The sequence below is a fragment of the Mustela nivalis genome (assembly GCF_964662115.1).
Source record: "Mustela nivalis genome assembly, contig: HAP1_SCAFFOLD_405, whole genome shotgun sequence".
Classification (NCBI taxonomy): domain Eukaryota; kingdom Metazoa; phylum Chordata; class Mammalia; order Carnivora; family Mustelidae; genus Mustela; species Mustela nivalis.
The window spans coordinates 728,794-747,774 of record NW_028136247.1 but is presented as its reverse complement, the minus strand read 5'-3'; the positions used below and the strand labels follow the sequence as shown (position 1 = coordinate 747,774).

The window sequence follows — 18,981 nt, the reverse complement described above, 5'->3', positions numbered from 1 at the left end:
CCAGAATGGAAAGCTAGGTAAAGAATCCTCCAGTCGAACATCAAATTATTTTCCCTAAGGTAAAGTTGATTAATTAGACTTTATCCAAAAATCAGAATTGTAAATCTGTGCCGTGTGAAAGACCTCCTTAAGAAGACCCAAAAGACAAGCTACCAACTTGGAGGAAATAGGTCCAAATCACATAGCTAATAGAGGACTCCTGTCTGAAGCATGGAAACTCAGAATTTGATCCCCAAGTAAGCATGCAATCTAGTTACCATGAGGAAAGAGAAGGGGGGTGGGGAAAAAGTAAAGGGCCTGCCACCTTTACCAAAGCGTAGACAGATGGAGACCACATAGAAAGTTGCCATTGGGGCAATTCAAATGAAAACTCCAGTGAGCTCTCACTGCACACCTATCACAGTGATTCAAACCAAATGCGCCAGAGAGGGAGAGAGAGACCCCACCACCAAATGCAAGGCAGGATGTGGAATGACTGGATCACTCCCGCATCACAGTTGGGAATGGAAAATGATAGAGCTGACTCTTGAAAACAGTTAAGAGTTTCTTTTCCTTTTCCAAGCCGTGAGTTACATTCCCGTTCACATGCAGTATAATATCAATTTCAGGTGTCCAATAGAGTGGCTCAACCCTTCCACACAGATTCTTTGAGAACTAGACTTGCTACCGCCATAGGAGCAGGTCATGGCACTATGGCATTTATCTTAGAGAAATCAAAACTTAACGTTTGCTCCAAAGCCTGTAGGGGAATGTATCTGTGTCCTTATGAAAGCAGTGGGGCTGCCAAGGGGGTGGAAGGGACTGGAGTGGTTGGATATTGACACTTGACAGGGCTGCTGTAAGTGATAAACTCCTCTTGCTTCTTTGAAGGCCCCTTCCCCTTAATGGTGGTCCTGAGGACGAGGAGAATAGGAATGTCAACGATTTCAATCGCTTTCAACCTGCCAAGCATTAGAACACCATCTCTTCTACACTAGTTCACTCTCGTCTTAATCCTCAGTATCCCAAAGCAGACAGGTGGGGTCTGGTCCAAGAGGGGTTGCAGGCAGTGTCCCTTCCACAGGCCATCTCCCCTCTTGCCCAGAAGCCCAATGACCAGGTCCCAGGCTTTCAACTCATCTAATTTCTGTGCCTTCTCTAGGGACACCAGGGAACTTCTGGGCTCTTTTTCTGGCTTCAAGGAGGCTCTGCGACGCTGGGTCTAGTGCTCTCAGCCGACTTGGACCACACGGCCAGTTGTCTCCTCCTGCATGGGCCACCTATTGGCTCGGGTGGATCAGGTGAGGGCATGTCCTCTCAGAGAGATCCATGGAGAACAGAATAGAGGACCTCTTTCTGGCATTGTTTACCCTAATCTCTCAGTGGTTGCTACCATCGCTTGACTTCCCTGGAATTCCAAGCCCAGGAGAGGGGGGTGGGTCAGCAGCCAGAACTGTGGCTTCACCCTTGTGTCTTTTTTGAATGTTTTCCGCAACCCAGAGGGCTTCCGACAACACCAATTGATAACCGCATATGGTTTCCGTGGGCCAGGCATCCAGGTGCATCTAGCCAGGGACCTGTGTCTCAGGATCTCTCACAAGGCTGCAGTCAAGATGTCATGTGGGTCTTCAGTCATCTCCAGGCTTGTTGGCGGGAAATCTGCTTGTGTGCTCACTCGGGTGGCTCCTAGCAGCCAGAGGTCCTCCATTGCGGTGAGCAAGAAATATTCATTCCTTGCCACATGGGCCTCTCCATCATACAGCCCACAAGGAGCAGGCGGCTTCCCTCGAAACCAATGGTGAGGGAGCGAGAGCAAGCCCAAGAGGAGACCAGTGTCTTTGTCTACGAGCCTCAGAAGGGACATGCTATCTATCTCTCGGGCCATATTCTGTCCTTTCGAAGTGAGGCAGGAGTTCCTGACTCTAATCCAGTGGTAGAGTATGGAACACAAAACGAGGTGTACCCACGAAGGGAATCGTTGGAGACCCTGAAAGGCTGCCCTCCATGCTTTGCTGGGACTTTACCTCAGCTAGGCATCACCATAATCCTTGCATCCAAACTAGAACGTGACCTATGAGAAAATTTTGTCAAGCCCTTCTGGGATCCTTACAGCAGCTTGCCTAGAAGTTCCTTGCACAAGGGAAGGGTGCCTGTGTGGCTTAGTCAGGTCAACGTCTGACTCTTGATTTTGGCTCAGGGCGTGGTCCCATGGTCTGTGAAATCCAGCCCAGCGTCTGGTTGTGCACTTGAGTCGAAGGCTGTCTAGGAATCTCTCTCTCCCTGCCCCTCCCCCGCTTGCATGTGTGTGTGCCCTCGCTCTTTCTCTCTCTCAGAAATGAAGAAGCAGAAGTCATCGTAGTGGTAGGAGTGGTAGTTATTTTCACATCAGTGGGTAATGAGACAACCTTGGCTTGGAATGGGAGCTCTGAAATTCACTAGCTGTGTGATCTTGGGGCAAGTTGTGTCCCCTCTCTGAACCTCAGTAGTATATGACACACTGGGTTATTGGGACAATTAAGTGATCAGTAAAGGACACTTAAAACCCTTCGTTGCTTGGCATAGAATCCCTTCATACAATCAATTCTCAGTCGCAGTAGGATCAGCAATTTGATCGTTTTATTTTTTTGGTCCTTAACAATGAAAAATGCTCTCTCACATGGCTATAGGGAATAGGTAGCATCAGTTCAAGAATGGGGTGGATCTCCAGTCAAAGGAGCAATGGGTGTGGCTGAAGGGGTAAGGAAGCACAGGAGCTTTTGTGCTCTGGTTGTGAGTGTTGGTGGCTGCTGGGAAAGGGAATCAGACCTGCAGGGGACCCGAGAACTTGGAGTCTGGCCAGTGCTCCCTTGCTCCCTTCTTGGGCTTCTGGGCTTTCAGGGGAGCCTGTGGCCCTTGAGGGCATTTGGAGGCTGTGCCCAGAAGAGCAGGAGCTGGAGCTGGAGCAGGAGCAGGAGCAGGAGCAGGAGGCCCCCCGGAGACAGGCTGGACCTTGGGCCCAGAGTTGGCCAGCTTCTGCCTGAGGCAATGGTTTTCTTCCTTGAGCCTTTGGAACTCCCTCTCTGCCCACAGAACAGCCTTCTGGCTGTCCTCACTTCTGTTCTCCACCAGGAGGCGCTCTCGGTCATGCAAGGAGGAGATTCTCTGCCATTCTCGGTGCAGGTCGTCGGCCATCTTCTTGTAGAGGCCTAAGTTCCAGTGGGCAGCATCCACCTTCCTGCGCACCTTGGCGAGTTCGTTCTTCACTTGCAGGCAGCGTGCCTTCTCCTCCATCATCTTCCTCTCCAGGTGTTTGAGGTGCTCTTCGCACAGCTTAGGCTCTGCCTCGAGCTTCAGGTGCAGCTTCTGAATCTCCCTTTCCAGGAGGCTGTTTCGCTGGTGAAAAGATACTTGCTCAGCTTGGTGGATTGTTGTGTTTCCTGGGAGCTCTTCATTCCCCTGACGTGCCTTCTTCAGTGCCCTGGATGGCTTTCCTTGATTCAGGGGGCTCCCACGGGGCACGTGATCAGTGGAGGAGGAGCCAGTCTGCACCTGCCTCCTTGAGCCCCCACCTTCCAGATGATCTCGAAGGAGCTCTAGCAGATGCATCACCGTCAGTAGGATCTGGCTGAGGGTGTGGTGTTGGCTCTGGCCCTCAGCGGGGGCCTGCCACGGCACACCTCCGTCAGGAAGCTCTGGCCTGCCTGCCTCCCCTGCCTCTTCCTGCCCTCTCAGTCCACAGCTGCCAATGTCCTGAGACAGAGAGTCTGCACTTCCCCGCAGATCAGGGCTGTCCTTGAAGTCTTCTGGCATATTCCTCGCAGGGGGTTCTCCATCGTCCTGGGCTGCTCCACAGATGGGATTTTCATCGGTGAGCTGGTGAGGGCTCTTCTTCAACAGCCTTTGCCGAACTCCCTTCAGCAGTTGCGTAGCGTCTCCCACAGAAAAGTACCCGACATCTTGATTCAGGGCAGCCAGAGCAAGGATCTGTAGCGGGAGAGGACTGGCCTTGTGCTCCGATGATGCGACGGCTCCATGGGCTGGTGCATCCGGGTCGGTCTTCTCCATGTCTTTTCCAGATACTTCATTCTGGGCACAGTGCCCCTTTCTTCCTCTTAAGCGGAGTCCACACTTTACTGGAATGAACACCAGCAACACAGTGCACACGAGGATCTCCCAGCCAAACCCAGAGTCTCGTGGCCCATGTGGCCAACGTTCGATTATCGGCAACCCAGAAGCCCACAGCTGTTCCCGGAGAGCCCACAGCGGCTCCAGAACTGTGTGGGGAGACATTGTAATGGCCACCAGCTGGCTCCAGAGAGCCTGGGGGCTTTGTCTCTGATCACCAGTGTCCTCTCGGCCACTAGAAACTGCTTGGAACCCCTACGAGGGTTCCGTCTCCAATGCAAACCAGTGCCTGGCAACAGGAGCTGAAGGGAGTAGGGGTGGGGGAGGTGCACCCGAGACTCCAAGGCAAATCAGTGCCTGGCAACAGGAGCTAACAGTCGTTGGGCAGCGGAGGAGAATCTCTATATTGTGTACCTGAAAAAAATGCAACCCTATGTAGCATTGTCTTGGAATTAAACTTTGACACTTATAAAAAAAAGTTAAAAATGAAACTAGATATCAAAGGGAGAAACATAACAAAATCTAAACACGTAGAAAGTAACTTTCTAGATTATCGGAGACAAAAGATAAAATTTCAGTGCACTGACCCGAAGGAAAATAAAACTACAACGTATTAAAATTGATGGGACACAGCTAAATCAACAGAGAGCTCAATTTTTAGCACTCAATGCATACATTAGAAAGGAGGAGGAGCATCTGGGTGGCTCAGTCAGTTAGTCCAACTCTTGATTTTGACTCGGGTCATGGTCAACCTTGGGATAGTGAGGCTGAACCTGCATTGTGCTGGTGCTGGGCATGGTGGCTGCTTAATCATCTCTCTCTCTTTCTGCACCGCTTCCGTTTCTCTGTCTCTGTCTCTGTCTCTATCTCTGTCTCTGTGTCTCTCTCTCTCTCTCTCTCTAAAAAGAAAAGGAGTCTCAAAACTATAATCTTTCTATTTTAGAACCTAGAAAAAGAGGAGAAACTAAAACTAAAGAAGAAAACCAGAAGAATCCTTCTACCCCATTTCAAGATATTCGTCTACAGTAATCAAAAGTGCGTGGTGTTGGTGAAGAGCTAGACCAATGGAACAGAATAAAGATGGATAAGTGGAACAGAATCAGGGACCCAGAAAGTGAACTACGCCCATATGTCGAATGGGGCCTTGACAAAGGTAAAAAGCCGTTCAGTGGAGGAGTGACAGCGTTTTGAATAAATGGTGCTAGAGCAAGTGGACATGCATAGGCAAAGAAGAAGGAGAAGCAGAAGAGGGAGCGGGAGAGGGGAGGAGGAGGTGGAGGACGAGGAGGCCGGGGACCACAATCTAAGTATCAAACCCTATACAAAACTTAACTCAGGCTGCCTGGGTGAGGCAGCCTGTGCGGCAGCCAGCTCTTGATTTCGGCTCTTGTCAAGCTCTCAGCGTCCCGGGACAAAGTCAGGCTCCAAGCTCACTGGCGAGGCTGCTTGAGGATGCTCTTTTCCCTTCTCCCTCCAGGCCCCTGCCCGCTCATGCACATGTTCACTCTCCCAAAGGAAAAAAAGAAAAAAAGAGTATTTTAAAAAGTAGCTCAAAATTAATCACTGCCTTACATGGAAAATGATAAATCTTATAGGGAAAATGTGGGGAAAATTTTCCAGAATGGAAAGCTAGGTAAAGAATCCTCCAGTCGAACATCAAATTATTTTCCCTAAGGTAAAGTTGATTAATTAGACTTTATCCAAAAATCAGAATTGTAAATCTGTGCCGTGTGAAAGACCTCCTTAAGAAGACCCAAAAGACAAGCTACCAACTTGGAGGAAATAGGTCCAAATCACATAGCTAATAGAGGACTCCTGTCTGAAGCATGGAAACTCAGAATTTGATCCCCAAGTAAGCATGCAATCTAGTTACCATGAGGAAAGAGAAGGGGGGTGGGGAAAAAGTAAAGGGCCTGCCACCTTTACCAAAGCGTAGACAGATGGAGACCACATAGAAAGTTGCCATTGGGGCAATTCAAATGAAAACTCCAGTGAGCTCTCACTGCACACCTATCACAGTGATTCAAACCAAATGCGCCAGAGAGGGAGAGAGAGACCCCACCACCAAATGCAAGGCAGGATGTGGAATGACTGGATCACTCCCGCCTCACAGTTGGGAATGGAAAATGATAGAGCTGACTCTTGAAAACAGTTAAGAGTTTCTTTTCCTTTTCCAAGCCGTGAGTTACATTCCCGTTCACATGCAGTATAATATCAATTTCAGGTGTCCAATAGAGTGGCTCAACCCTTCCACACAGATTCTTTGAGAACTAGACTTGCTACCGCCATAGGAGCAGGTCATGGCACTATGGCATTTATCTTAGAGAAATCAAAACTTAACGTTTGCTCCAAAGCCTGTAGGGGAATGTATCTGTGTCCTTATGAAAGCAGTGGGGCTGCCAAGGGGGTGGAAGGGACTGGAGTGGTTGGATATTGACACTTGACAGGGCTGCTGTAAGTGATAAACTCCTCTTGCTTCTTTGAAGGCCCCTTCCCCTTAATGGTGGTCCTGAGGACGAGGAGAATAGGAATGTCAACGATTTCAATCGCTTTCAACCTGCCAAGCATTAGAACACCATCTCTTCTACACTAGTTCACTCTCGTCTTAATCCTCAGTATCCCAAAGCAGACAGGTGGGGTCTGGTCCAAGAGGGGTTGCAGGCAGTGTCCCTTCCCCAGGCCATCTCCCCTCTTGCCCAGAAGCCCAATGACCAGGTCCCAGGCTTTCAACTCATCTAATTTCTGTGCCTTCTCTAGGCACACCAGGGAACTTCTGGGCTCTTTTTCTGCCTTCAAGGAGGCTCTGCGACGCTGGGTCTAGTGCTCTCAGCCGACTTGGACCACACGGCCAGTTGTCTCCTCCTGCATGGGCCACCTATTGGCTCGGGTGGATCAGGTGAGGGCATGTCCTCTCAGAGAGATACATGGAGAACAGAATAGAGGACCTCTTTCTGGCATTGTTTACCCTAATCTCTCAGTGGTTGCTACCATCGCTTGACTTCCCTGGAATTTCAAGCCCAGGAGAGGGGGGTGGGTCAGCAGCCAGAACTGTGGCTTCACCCTTGTGTCTTTTTTGAATGTTTTCCGCAACCCAGAGGGCTTCCGACAACACCAATTGATAACCGCATATGGTTTCCGTGGGCCAGGCATCCAGGTGCATCTAGCCAGGGACCTGTGTCTCAGGATCTCTCACAAGGCTGCAGTCAAGATGTCATGTGGGTCTTCAGTCATCTCCAGGCTTGTTGGCGGGAAATCTGCTTGTGTGCTCACTCGGGTGGCTCCTAGCAGCCAGAGGTCCTCCATTGCGGTGAGCAAGAAATATTCATTCCTTGCCACATGGGCCTCTCCATCATACAGCCCACAAGGAGCAGGCGGCTTCCCTCGAAACCAATGGTGAGGGAGCGAGAGCAAGCCCAAGAGGAGACCAGTGTCTTTGTCTACGAGCCTCAGAAGGGACATGCTATCTATCTCTCGGGCCATATTCTGTCCTTTCGAAGTGAGGCAGGAGTTCCTGACTCTAATCCAGTGGTAGAGTATGGAACACAAAACGAGGTGTACCCACGAAGGGAATCGTTGGAGACCCTGAAAGGCTGCCCTCCATGCTTTGCTGGGACTTTACCTCAGCTAGGCATCACCATAATCCTTGCATCCAAACTAGAACGTGACCTATGAGAAAATTTTGTCAAGCCCTTCTGGGATCCTTACAGCAGCTTGCCTAGAAGTTCCTTGCACAAGGGAAGGGTGCCTGTGTGGCTTAGTCAGGTCAACGTCTGACTCTTGATTTCGGCTCAGGGCGTGGTTCCATGGTCTGTGAAATCCAGCCCAGCGTCTGGTTGTGCACTTGAGTCGAAGGCTGTCTAGGAATCTCTCTCTCCCTGCCCCTCCCCCGCTTGCATGTGTGTGTGCCCTCGCTCTTTCTCTCTCTCAGAAATGAAGAAGCAGAAGTCATCGTAGTGGTAGGAGTGGTAGTTATTTTCACATCAGTGGGTAATGAGACAACCTTGGCTTGGAATGGGAGCTCTGAAATTCACTAGCTGTGTGATCTTGGGGCAAGTTGTGTCCCCTCTCTGAACCTCAGTAGTATATGACACACTGGGTTATTGGGACAATTAAGTGATCAGTAAAGGACACTTAAAACCCTTCGTTGCTTGGCATAGAATCCCTTCATACAATCAATTCTCAGTCGCAGTAGGATCAGCAATTTGATCGTTTTATTTTTTTGGTCCTTAACAATGAAAAATGCTCTCTCACATGGCTATAGGGAATAGGTAGCATCAGTTCAAGAATGGGGTGGATCTCCAGTCAAAGGAGCAATGGGTGTGGCTGAAGGGGTAAGGAAGCACAGGAGCTTTTGTGCTCTGGTTGTGAGTGTTGGTGGCTGCTGGGAAAGGGAATCAGACCTGCAGGGGACCCGAGAACTTGGAGTCTGGCCAGTGCTCCCTTGCTCCCTTCTTGGGCTTCTGGGCTTTCAGGGGAGCCTGTGGCCCTTGAGGGCATTTGGAGGCTGTGCCCAGAAGAGCAGGAGCTGGAGCTGGAGCAGGAGCAGGAGCAGGAGCAGGAGGCCCCCCGGAGACAGGCTGGACCTTGGGCCCAGAGTTGGCCAGCTTCTGCCTGAGGCAATGGTTTTCTTCCTTGAGCCTTTGGAACTCCCTCTCTGCCCACAGAACAGCCTTCTGGCTGTCCTCACTTCTGTTCTCCACCAGGAGGCGCTCTCGGTCATGCAAGGAGGAGATTCTCTGCCATTCTCGGTGCAGGTCGTCGGCCATCTTCTTGTAGAGGCCTAAGTTCCAGTGGGCAGCATCCACCTTCCTGCGCACCTTGGCGAGTTCGTTCTTCACTTGCAGGCAGCGTGCCTTCTCCTCCATCATCTTCCTCTCCAGGTGTTTGAGGTGCTCTTCGCACAGCTTAGGCTCTGCCTCGAGCTTCAGGTGCAGCTTCTGAATCTCCCTTTCCAGGAGGCTGTTTCGCTGGTGAAAAGATACTTGCTCAGCTTGGTGGATTGTTGTGTTTCCTGGGAGCTCTTCATTCCCCTGACGTGCCTTCTTCAGTGCCCTGGATGGCTTTCCTTGATTCAGGGGGCTCCCACGGGGCACGTGATCAGTGGAGGAGGAGCCAGTCTGCACCTGCCTCCTTGAGCCCCCACCTTCCAGATGATCTCGAAGGAGCTCTAGCAGATGCATCACCGTCAGTAGGATCTGGCTGAGGGTGTGGTGTTGGCTCTGGCCCTCAGCGGGGGCCTGCCACGGCACACCTCCGTCAGGAAGCTCTGGCCTGCCTGCCTCCCCTGCCTCTTCCTGCCCTCTCAGTCCACAGCTGCCAATGTCCTGAGACAGAGAGTCTGCACTTCCCCGCAGATCAGGGCTGTCCTTGAAGTCTTCTGGCATATTCCTCGCAGGGGGTTCTCCATCGTCCTGGGCTGCTCCACAGATGGGATTTTCATCGGTGAGCTGGTGAGGGCTCTTCTTCAACAGCCTTTGCCGAACTCCCTTCAGCAGTTGCGTAGCGTCTCCCACAGAAAAGTACCCGACATCTTGATTCAGGGCAGCCAGAGCAAGGATCTGTAGCGGGAGAGGACTGGCCTTGTGCTCCGATGATGCGACGGCTCCATGGGCTGGTGCATCCGGGTCGGTCTTCTCCATGTCTTTTCCAGATACTTCATTCTGGGCACAGTGCCCCTTTCTTCCTCTTAAGCGGAGTCCACACTTTACTGGAATGAACACCAGCAACACAGTGCACACGAGGATCTCCCAGCCAAACCCAGAGTCTCGTGGCCCATGTGGCCAACGTTCGATTATCGGCAACCCAGAAGCCCACAGCTGTTCCCGGAGAGCCCACAGCGGCTCCAGAACTGTGTGGGGAGACATTGTAATGGCCACCAGCTGGCTCCAGAGAGCCTGGGGGCTTTGTCTCTGATCACCAGTGTCCTCTCGGCCACTAGAAACTGCTTGGAACCCCTACGAGGGTTCCGTCTCCAATGCAAACCAGTGCCTGGCAACAGGAGCTGAAGGGAGTAGGGGTGGGGGAGGTGCACCCGAGACTCCAAGGCAAATCAGTGCCTGGCAACAGGAGCTAACAGTCGTTGGGCAGCGGAGGAGAATCTCTATATTGTGTACCTGAAAAAAATGCAACCCTATGTAGCATTGTCTTGGAATTAAACTTTGACACTTATAAAAAAAAGTTAAAAATGAAACTAGATATCAAAGGGAGAAACATAACAAAATCTAAACACGTAGAAAGTAACTTTCTAGATTATCGGAGACAAAAGATAAAATTTCAGTGCACTGACCCGAAGGAAAATAAAACTACAACGTATTAAAATTGATGGGACACAGCTAAATCAACAGAGAGCTCAATTTTTAGCACTCAATGCATACATTAGAAAGGAGGAGGAGCATCTGGGTGGCTCAGTCAGTTAGTCCAACTCTTGATTTTGACTCGGGTCATGGTCAACCTTGGGATAGTGAGGCTGAACCTGCATTGTGCTGGTGCTGGGCATGGTGGCTGCTTAATCATCTCTCTCTCTTTCTGCACCGCTTCCGTTTCTCTGTCTCTGTCTCTGTCTCTATCTCTGTCTCTGTGTCTCTCTCTCTCTCTCTCTCTAAAAAGAAAAGGAGTCTCAAAACTATAATCTTTCTATTTTAGAACCTAGAAAAAGAGGAGAAACTAAAACTAAAGAAGAAAACCAGAAGAATCCTTCTACCCCATTTCAAGATATTCGTCTACAGTAATCAAAAGTGCGTGGTGTTGGTGAAGAGCTAGACCAATGGAACAGAATAAAGATGGATAAGTGGAACAGAATCAGGGACCCAGAAAGTGAACTACGCCCATATGTCGAATGGGGCCTTGACAAAGGTAAAAAGCCGTTCAGTGGAGGAGTGACAGCGTTTTGAATAAATGGTGCTAGAGCAAGTGGACATGCATAGGCAAAGAAGAAGGAGAAGCAGAAGAGGGAGCGGGAGAGGGGAGGAGGAGGTGGAGGACGAGGAGGCCGGGGACCACAATCTAAGTATCAAACCCTATACAAAACTTAACTCAGGCTGCCTGGGTGAGGCAGCCTGTGCGGCAGCCAGCTCTTGATTTCGGCTCTTGTCAAGCTCTCAGCGTCCCGGGACAAAGTCAGGCTCCAAGCTCACTGGCGAGGCTGCTTGAGGATGCTCTTTTCCCTTCTCCCTCCAGGCCCCTGCCCGCTCATGCACATGTTCACTCTCCCAAAGGAAAAAAAGAAAAAAAGAGTATTTTAAAAAGTAGCTCAAAATTAATCACTGCCTTACATGGAAAATGATAAATCTTACAGGAAAAATGTGGGGAAAATTTTCCAGAATGGAAAGCTAGGTAAAGAATCCTCCAGTCGAACATCAAATTATTTTCCCTAAGGTAAAGTTGATTAATTAGACTTTATCCAACAATCAGAATTGTAAATCTGTGCCGTGTGAAAGACCTCCTTAAGAAGACCCAAAAGACAAGCTACCAACTTGGAGGAAATAGGTCCAAATCACATAGCTAATAGAGGACTCCTGTCTGAAGCATGGAAACTCAGAATTTGATCCCCAAGTAAGCATGCAATCTAGTTAGCAAAAGGAAAGAGAAGGGGGGGTGGGGAAAAAGTAAAGGGCCTGCCACCTTTACCAAAGCGTAGACAGATGGAGACCACATAGAAAGTTGCCATTGGGGCAATTCAAATGAAAACTCCAGTGAGCTCTCACTGCACACCTATCACAGTGATTCAAACCAAATGCGCCAGAGAGGGAGAGAGAGACCCCACCACCAAATGCAAGGCAGGATGTGGAATGACTGGATCACTCCCGCATCACAGTTGGGAATGGAAAATGATAGAGCTGACTCTTGAAAACAGTTAAGAGTTTCTTTTCCTTTTCCAAGCCGTGAGTTACATTCCCGTTCACATGCAGTATAATATCAATTTCAGGTGTCCAATAGAGTGGCTCAACCCTTCCACACAGATTCTTTGAGAACTAGACTTGCTACCGCCATAGGAGCAGGTCATGGCACTATGGCATTTATCTTAGAGAAATCAAAACTTAACGTTTGCTCCAAAGCCTGTAGGGGAATGTATCTGTGTCCTTATGAAAGCAGTGGGGCTGCCAAGGGGGTGGAAGGGACTGGAGTGGTTGGATATTGACACTTGACAGGGCTGCTGTAAGTGATAAACTCCTCTTGCTTCTTTGAAGGCCCCTTCCCCTTAATGGTGGTCCTGAGGACGAGGAGAATAGGAATGTCAACAATTTTAATCGCTTTCAACCTGCCAAGCATTAGAACACCATCTCTTCTACACTAGTTCACTCTCGTCTTAATCCTCAGTATCCCAAAGCAGACAGGTGGGGTCTGGTCCAAGAGGGGTTGCAGGCAGTGTCCCTTCCCCAGGCCATCTCCCCTCTTGCCCAGAAGCCCAATGACCAGGTCCCAGGCTTTCAACTCATCTAATTTCTGTGCCTTCTCTAGGGACACCAGGGAACTTCTGGGCTCTTTTTCTGCCTTCAAGGAGGCTCTGCGATGCTGGGTCTAGTGCTCTCAGCCGACTTGGACCACACGGCCAGTTGTCTCCTCCTGCATGGGCCACCTATTGGCTCGGGTGGATCAGGTGAGGGCATGTCCTCTCAGAGAGATACATGGAGAACAGAATAGAGGACCTCTTTCTGGCATTGTTTACCCTAATCTCTCAGTGGTTGCTACCATCGCTTGACTTCCCTGGAATTCCAAGCCCAGGAGAGGGGGGTGGGTCAGCAGCCAGAACTGTGGCTTCACCCTTGTGTCTTTTTTGAATGTTTTCCGCAACCCAGAGGGCTTCCGACAACACCAATTGATAACCGCATATGGTTTCCGTGGGCCAGGCATCCAGGTGCATCTAGCCAGGGACCTGTGTCTCAGGATCTCTCACAAGGCTGCAGTCAAGATGTCATGTGGGTCTTCAGTCATCTCCAGGCTTGTTGGCGGGAAATCTGCTTGTGTGCTCACTCGGGTGGCTCCTAGCAGCCAGAGGTCCTCCATTGCGGTGAGCAAGAAATATTCATTCCTTGCCACATGGGCCTCTCCATCATACAGCCCACAAGGAGCAGGCGGCTTCCCTCGAAACCAATGGTGAGGGAGCGAGAGCAAGCCCAAGAGGAGACCAGTGTCTTTGTCTACGAGCCTCAGAAGGGACATGCTATCTATCTCTCGGGCCATATTCTGTCCTTTCGAAGTGAGGCAGGAGTTCCTGACTCTAATCCAGTGGTAGAGTATGGAACACAAAACGAGGTGTACCCACGAAGGGAATCGTTGGAGACCCTGAAAGGCTGCCCTCCATGCTTTGCTGGGACTTTACCTCAGCTAGGCATCACCATAATCCTTGCATCCAAACTAGAACGTGACCTATGAGAAAATTTTGTCAAGCCCTTCTGGGATCCTTACAGCAGCTTGCCTAGAAGTTCCTTGCACAAGGGAAGGGTGCCTGTGTGGCTTAGTCAGGTCAACGTCTGACTCTTGATTTCGGCTCAGGGCGTGGTCCCATGGTCTGTGAAATCCAGCCCAGTGTCTGGTTGTGCACTTGAGTGGGAAGGCTGTCTAGGAATCTCTCTCTCCCTGCCCCTCCCCCGCTTGCATGTGTGTGTGCCCTCGCTCTTTCTCTCTCTCAGAAATGAAGAAGCAGAAGTCATCGTAGTGGTAGGAGTGGTAGTTATTTTCACATCAGTGGGTAATGAGACAACCTTGGCTTGGAATGGGAGCTCTGAAATTCACTAGCTGTGTGATCTTGGGGCAAGTTGTGTCCCCTCTCTGAACCTCAGTAGTATATGACACACTGGGTTATTGGGACAATTAAGTGATCAGTAAAGGACACTTAAAACCCTTCGTTGCTTGGCATAGAATCCCTTCATACAATCAATTCTCAGTCGCAGTAGGATCAGCAATTTGATCGTTTTATTTTTTTGGTCCTTAACAATGAAAAATGCTCTCTCACATGGCTATAGGGAATAGGTAGCATCAGTTCAAGAATGGGGTCGATCTCCAGTCAAAGGAGCAATGGGTGTGGCTGAAGGGGTAAGGAAGCACAGGAGCTTTTGTGCTCTGGTTGTGAGTGTTGGTGGCTGCTGGGAAAGGGAATCAGACCTGCAGTGGACCCGAGAACTTGGAGTCTGGCCAGTGCACCCTTGCTCCCTTCTTGGGCTTCTGGGCTTTGAGGGGAGCCTGTGGCCCTTGAGGGCATTTGTAGGCTGTGCCCAGAAGAGCAGGAGCAGGAGTAGGAGCTGAAGCTGGAGCTGGAGCAGGAGCAGGAGCAGGAGCAGGAGGCCCCCCGGAGACAGGCTGGACCTTGGGCCCAGAGTTGGCCAGCTTCTGCCTGAGGCAATGGTTTTCTTCCTTGAGCCTTTGGAACTCCCTCTCTGCCCACAGAACAGCCTTCTGGCTGTCCTCACTTCTGTTCTCCACCAGGAGGCGCTCTCGGTCATGCAAGGAGGAGATTCTCTGCCATTCTCGGTGCAGGTCGTCGGCCATCTTCTTGTAGAGGCCTAAGTTCCAGTGGGCAGCATCCACCTTCCTGCGCACCTTGGCGAGTTCGTTCTTCACTTGCAGGCAGCGTGCCTTCTCCTCCATCATCTTCCTCTCCAGGTGTTTGAGGTGCTCTTCGCACAGCTTAGGCTCTGCCTCGAGCTTCAGGTGCAGCTTCTGAATCTCCCTTTCCAGGAGGCTGTTTCGCTGGTGAAAAGATACTTGCTCAGCTTGGTGGATTGTTGTGTTTCCTGGGAGCTCTTCATTCCCCTGACGTGCCTTCTTCAGTGCCCTGGATGGCTTTCCTTGATTCAGGGGGCTCCCACGGGGCACGTGATCAGTGGAGGAGGAGCCAGGCTGCACCTGCCTCCTTGAGCCCCCACCTTCCAGATGATCTCGAAGGAGCTCTAGCAGATGCATCACCGTCAGTCGGATCTGGCTGAGGGTGTGGTGTTGGCTCTGGCCCTCAGCGGGGGCCTGCCACGGCACACCTCCGTCAGGAAGCTCTGGCCTGCCTGCCTCCCCTGCCTCTTCCTGCCCTCTCAGTCCACAGCTGCCAATGTCCTGAGACAGAGGGTCTGCACTTCCCCGCAGATCAGGGCTGTCCTTGAAGTCTTCTGGCATATTCCTCGCAGGGGGTTCTCCATCGTCCTGGGCTGCTCCACAGATGGGATTTTCATCGGTGAGCTGGTGAGGGCTCTTCTTCAACAGCCTTTGCCGAACTCCCTTCAGCAGTTGCGTAGCGTCTCCCACAGAAAAGTACCCGACATCTTGATTCAGGGCAGCCAGAGCAAGGATCTGTAGCGGGAGAGGACTGGCCTTGTGCTCCGATGATGCGACGGCTCCATGGGCTGGTGCATCCGGGTCGGTCTTCTCCATGTCTTTTCCAGATACTTCATTCTGGGCACAGTGCCCCTTTCTTCCTCTTAAGCGGAGTCCACACTTTACTGGAATGAACACCAGCAACACAGTGCACACGAGGATCTCCCAGCCAAACCCAGAGTCTCGTGGCCCATGTGGCCAACGTTCGATTATCGGCAACCCAGAAGCCCACAGCTGTTCCCGGAGAGCCCACAGCGGCTCCAGAACTGTGTGGGGAGACATTGAAATGGCCACCAGCTGGCTCCAGAGAGCCTGGGGGCTTTTTCTCTGATCACCAGTGTCCTCTCGGCCACTAGAAACTGCTTGGAACCCCTACGAGGGTTCCGTCTCCAATGCAAACCAGTGCCTGGCAACAGGAGCTGAAGGGAGTAGGGGTGGGGGAGGTGCACCCGAGACTCCAAGGCAAATCAGTGCCTGGCAATAGGAGCTAACAGTCGTTGGGCAGCGGAGGAGAATCTCTATATTGTGTACCTGAAAAAAATGCAACCCTCTGTAGCATTGTCTTGGAATTAAACTTTGACAATTATAAAAAAAAGTTGAAAATGAAACTAGATATCAAAGGGAGAAAGATAACAAAATCTAAACACGTAGAAAGTAACTTTCTAGATTATCGGAGACAAAAGATAAAATTTCAGTGCACTAACCCGAAGGAAAATAAAACTACAACGTATTAAAATTGATGGGACACAGCTAAATCAACAGAGAGCTCAATTTTTAGCACTCAATGCATACATTAGAAAGGAGGAGGAGCATCTGGGTGGCTCAGTCAGTTAGTCCAACTCTTGATTTTGACTCGGGTCATGGTCAACCTTGGGATAGTGAGGCTGAACCTGCATTGTGCTGGTGCTGGGCATGGTGGCTGCTTAATCATCTCTCTCTCTTTCTGCACCGCTTCCCTTTCTCTGTCTCTGTCTCTGTCTCTGTGTCTATCTCTCTCTCTCTCTCTAAAAAGAAAAGGAGTCTCAAAACTATAATCTCTCTATTTTAGAACCTAGAAAAAGAGGAGAAACTAAAACTAAAGAAGAAAACCAGAAGAATCCTTCTACCCCATTTCAAGATATTCGTCTACAGTAATCAAAAGTGCGTGGTGTTGGTGAAGAGCTAGACCAATGGAACAGAATAAAGATGGATAAGTGGAACAGAATCAGGGACCCAGAAAGAGAACTACGCCCATATGTCGAATGGGGCCTTGACAAAGGTAAAAAGCCGTTCAGTGGAGGAGTGACAGCGTTTTGAATAAATGGTGCTAGAGCAAGTGGACATGCATAGGCAAAGAAGAAGGAGAAGCAGAAGAGGGAGCGGGAGAGGGGAGGAGGAGGTGGAGGACGAGGAGGCCGGGGACCACAATCTAAGTATCAAACCCTATACAAAACTTAACTCAGGCTGCCTGGGTGAGGCAGCCTGTGCGGCAGCCAGCTCTTGATTTCGGCTCTTGTCAAGCTCTCAGCGTCCCGGGACAAAGTCAGGCTCCAAGCTCACTGGCGAGGCTGCTTGAGGATGCTCTTTTCCCTTCTCCCTCCAGGCCCCTGCCCGCTCATGCACATGTTCACTCTCCCAAAGGAAAAAAAGAAAAAAAGAGTATTTTAAAAAGTAGCTCAAAATTAATCACTGCCTTACATGGAAAATGATAAATCTTATAGGGAAAATGTAGGGAAAAATTTCCAGAATGGAAAGCTAGGTAAAGAATCCTCCAGTCGCACATGAAATTATTTTCCCTAAGGTAAAGTTGATTAATTAGACTTTATCCAACAATCAGAATTGTAAATCTGTGCCATGTGAAAGACCTCCTTAAGAAGACCCAAAAGACAAGCTACCAACTTGGAGGAAATAGGTCCAAATCACATAGCTAATAGAGGACTCCTGTCTGAAGCATGGAAACTCAGAATTTGATCCCCAAGTAAGCATGCAATCTAGTTAGCAAAAGGAAAGAGAAGGGGGGGTGGGGAAAAAGTAAAGGGCCTGCCACCTTTACCAAAGCGTAGACAGATGGAGACCACATAGAAAGTTGCCATTGGGGCAATTCAAATGAAAACTCCAGTGAGCTCTCACTGCACACCTATCACAGTGATTCAAACCAAATGCGCCAGAGAGGGAGAGAGAGACCCCACCACCAAATGCAAGGCAGGATGTGGAATGACTGGATCACTCCTGCATCACAGTTGGGAATGGAAAATGATAGAGCTGACTCTTGAAAACAGTTAAGAGTTTCTTTTCCTTTTCCAAGCCGTGAGTTACATTCCCGTTCACATGCTATATAATATCAATTTCAGGTGTCCAATAGAGTGGCTCAACCCTTCCACACAGATTCTTTGAGAACTAGATTTGCTACCGCCATAGGAGCAGGTCATGGCACTATGGCATTTATCTTAGAGAAATCAAAACTTAACGTTTGCTCCAAAGCCTGTAGGGGAATGTATCTGTGTCCTTATGAAAGCATTGGGGCTGCCAAGGGGGTGGAAGGGACTGGAGTGGTTGGATATTGACACTTGACATGGCTGCTGTAAGTGATAAACTCCTCTTGCTTCTTTGAAGGCCCCTTCCCCTTAATGGTGGTCCTGAGGAAGAGGAGAATAGGAATGTCAACAATTTCAATCGCTTTCAACCTGCCAAGCATTAGAACACCATCTCTTCTACACTAGTTCACTCTCGTCTTAATCCTCAGTATCCCAAAGCAGACAGGTGGGGTCTGGTCCAAGAGGGGTTGCAGGCAGTGTCCCTTCCCCAGGCCATCTCCCCTCTTGCCCAGAAGCCCAATGACCAGGTCCCAGGCTTTCAACTCATCTAATTTCTGTGCCTTCTCTAGGGACACCAGGGAACTTCTGGGCTCTTTTTCTGCCTTCAAGGAGGCTCTGCGATGCTGGGTCTAGTGCTCTCAGCCGACTTGGACCACACGGCCAGTTGTCTCCTCCTGCATGGGCCACCTATTGGCTCGGGTGGATCAGGTGAGGGCATGTCCTCTCAGAGAGATACATGGAGAACAGAATAGAGGACCTCTTTCTGGCATTGTTTACCCTAATCTCTCAGTGGTTGCTACCATCGCTTGACTTCCCTGGAATTCCAAGCCCAGGAGAGGGGGGTGGGTCAGCAGCCAGAACTGTGGCTTCACCCTTGTGTCTTTTTTGAATGTTTTCCGCAACCCAGAGGGCTTCCGACAACACCAATTGATAACCGCATATGGTTTCCGTGGGCCAGGCATCCAGGTGCATCTAGCCAGGGACCTGTGTCTCAGGATCTCTCACAAGGCTGCAGTCAAGATGTCATGTGGGTCTTCAGTCATCTCCAGGCTTGTTGGCGGGAAATCTGCTTGTGTGCTCACTCGGGTGGCTCCTAGCAGCCAGAGGTCCTCCATTGCGGTGAGCAAGAAATATTCATTCCTTGCCACATGGGCCTCTCCATCATACAGCCCACAAGGAGCAGGCGGCTTCCCTCGAAACCAATGGTGAGGGAGCGAGAGCAAGCCCAAGAGGAGACCAGTGTCTTTGTCTACGAGCCTCAGAAGGGACATGCTATCTATCTCTCGGGCCATATTCTGTCCTT

General features: G+C 50.3%; 3 long non-coding RNA genes across 3 annotated transcripts; all 3 read left to right on the top strand.

Annotated features, from left to right (window-relative positions):
• The first annotated feature begins 1,189 nt into the window (after window positions 1-1,189).
• Window positions 1,190-5,157, top strand: LOC309857128. Its single transcript, XR_014307488.1, has 3 exons — window positions 1,190-1,280; window positions 1,480-1,691; window positions 5,027-5,157. It is a non-coding gene; the product is annotated as an uncharacterized lncRNA (long non-coding RNA).
• Window positions 5,158-6,866: 1,709 nt separating this feature from the next.
• Window positions 6,867-10,856, top strand: LOC309857132. The gene is made up of 3 exons (XR_014307490.1): window positions 6,867-6,979; window positions 7,179-7,390; window positions 10,726-10,856. It is a non-coding gene; the product is annotated as an uncharacterized lncRNA (long non-coding RNA).
• A 1,692-nt stretch (window positions 10,857-12,548) lies between these two features.
• On the top strand, window positions 12,549-16,563 carry LOC309857127. Its single transcript, XR_014307487.1, has 3 exons — window positions 12,549-12,679; window positions 12,879-13,090; window positions 16,433-16,563. It is a non-coding gene; the product is annotated as an uncharacterized lncRNA (long non-coding RNA).
• The last annotated feature ends 2,418 nt before the right edge of the window (window positions 16,564-18,981 follow it).